The sequence below is a fragment of the Moschus berezovskii genome, chromosome 20 (genome assembly GCF_049115385.1).
Source record: "Moschus berezovskii isolate FMDL1 chromosome 20, NW_MosBer_1.0, whole genome shotgun sequence".
Taxonomy (NCBI): Eukaryota; Metazoa; Chordata; class Mammalia; order Artiodactyla; family Moschidae; genus Moschus; species Moschus berezovskii.
Window position 1 is genome coordinate 12870362 of NC_142479.1, and position 2363 is coordinate 12872724.

The window sequence follows — 2363 nt, forward strand, 5'->3', positions numbered from 1 at the left end:
TTCTACTTTCTTTTTTTTTTTTTTTTTGCATGTATCAATCCAATTCTGCAACAGCACTTATTGAAGAGACTGCTTTTTCTCATTATATATTCTTGCATCCTTTGTTATAGATAAAGTAAAGGTATGGGTGTGGGTTTATTTCCAGGATCTCTATTTTGCTTCATGGACCTGCGTGTCTTTCTTGAGCTAGTTCCCTACTGTTTTGATGATTATAGCATTGTAATATAGTCTGAAGTCAAGGAACATGATTCCTCCAAAATTTATTCTTACTGTTCAAGAATGCTTTAGCTATTTGAGGTCTTTTTGATATTTTAGGATTATTTCTTTTTGATCTATGAAAAATATCATGGCTATTTAAAATATAGTTAGTTATTTTTTATAAAAATGCAAATTGTTTACTGAGAAAACTGGTAAAAGTAGCTGAGTCTTATTGGTGACATGCAGGATCCTAATCGTGGTTTGTGAGTTTCTCTGTAGTTGAGTTGCATGGTCTCTTTAGCTGCAGCATGCAGGCTTTGTTGTCCCACAGAATGTGGGATATTATTTCTCTGACCAAGATCAAACCCACATTCCCTGTATTGGAACGTGGATTCTTAACCACTGAAGTCCCTGTCATGGGTATTTTGATGGAGGATTTTATTAAATCTGTAGATTGCTTCAGGTAATATGAACGTTTAACAATATTAATTCTTTTAACCCAGAAAAAACTAGATGCGTTTCATTTATTTATTTTTTTCCAAATCAAAGCCGACTTAATAGTTTTTTCCTCAAGAAAAGTCTCCTTTGCAGAAGATACCCTGAATGACACCTTCATTGCTTATAGAAAAATAATCTCTCCTTGTCACCCTCCCTCGTGCTCATCCACAGCAAAATACATGGCTGCTCTCCAAGGAAGGCACTGGCAGTCCCTCGTGGTCCAATATGGATGAGGCCTGAAGAGGTCCAGAGGCCCTGACCCCAGTGCCCATCAGCTGTCATCATCGTCTTCCTCTGACTCGGGCGAGTCATCTCCCATCTGTAGGAACCTTCTGGACTGCATATCCCACATGTATTTGATGGTCACCTTGAGTTCAGCCATCTTATACCCCAAAAGCTTCAGTATGTAGGCCTGGTCTGGGGTAGCACACTGCCCTCTTTGCATACCTTGTAGTCGGACAGAAGGTTCATCACACATTTCTTTGGGACCGTTGGCAGACCCAGCTGCCTCAGGTGTGCCTCCATAGAATCTAACTGTTCCAGGAGCCCCGGGTCCAGACTCATGGTGAAAGCAGCTTTGTTCCCACCTCAGGTATAGTTCATTTCTATGTGTTCCATGAACCACTCATTAACTTCCTTCTTAGTGCCATTGGCTAAAAGGAGATCAACCTCGCCCCTCAACTTCCTGCTGACTTGATACAGATTGTCTTTGTATTCCTCAGATGGGTTTCAACCCAAGTTTACCATCATCACTTTGTTTTTGCCAAAGAACATTAGACTGTGCTTCCAGGTGCTGTGGATGTCCTTCAGCTTTTTCTTCCTCATGTTAGCCATGGAGAAGATGAAGGGATACTTGTATGTGTCTACACATTTCCAAACTCTTCTATCAAGTTCTGTTTAATTTCCAAGATTTTCTTGGCAGTTTTGGTTAGGAAGACTTTGTTCTTGCCCTTCGATTTGGACATCTCACCGCAGGCACTTAGATGTGTTTCATTTAAATGAATCATCTACAGTTTCCATCATCAAAGTCTTACAGTTTTCAGAGTACAAGTCTTTCACCTCCTTGATTAATTTTATTTCTAAGAATGTTATTTTTTTTGTTGAGATGGTAAATTGGATTGCTTTCTTGATTTGTTTCTGATATAAAATATTAGTGTTCAGAAAAGCAACAGGCTTCTTTATATTAATCTTATATCCTGAAACTGCTGAATTCACGTACTGATTCTCATAGTTTTCTGGTGGAGACTTCAGCGTTTACTACATATAGTATTCTATCATTTGCATATAGTAAAATTTGACTTTTTCCTTTCCAATTTGGATGCCATTTCTTTTTCATTTCTGATTGCTGTGTCTAGGACTTCCAATACTATGTTAAATAGAATGGTGAGAATGTGCATCCTTGTTTCTGATCTTGAAGGAAAAGTTTGACATTTTCCCTATTGAGAGCGATGTTAGCTGTGGATTTGGTATCAACAGTCTTTAGTATGCTGAGTTATGCCCCTCTATAAAAACTATGTTTAAGTTTTTATCACAAACCAATATTGATTTTTTCAAATAGTTTTTCTAATGTATTAAGGCAATCATATGAATTCTATCCGTGTGTGTGCGTGTGCGTGTGTGTGTGTGTGTGTGATGAATCACATTGATTGTGAACATTGAAAAATTCT

At 38.0% G+C, this 2363-nt stretch overlaps 1 pseudogene; it reads right to left on the reverse strand.

Moving 5' to 3' along the window:
• Positions 1 to 967: 967 nt before the first annotated feature.
• LOC129560650 (mRNA turnover protein 4 homolog pseudogene) lies at positions 968 to 1661 on the reverse strand (annotated as a pseudogene).
• Positions 1662 to 2363: the final 702 nt, after the last annotated feature.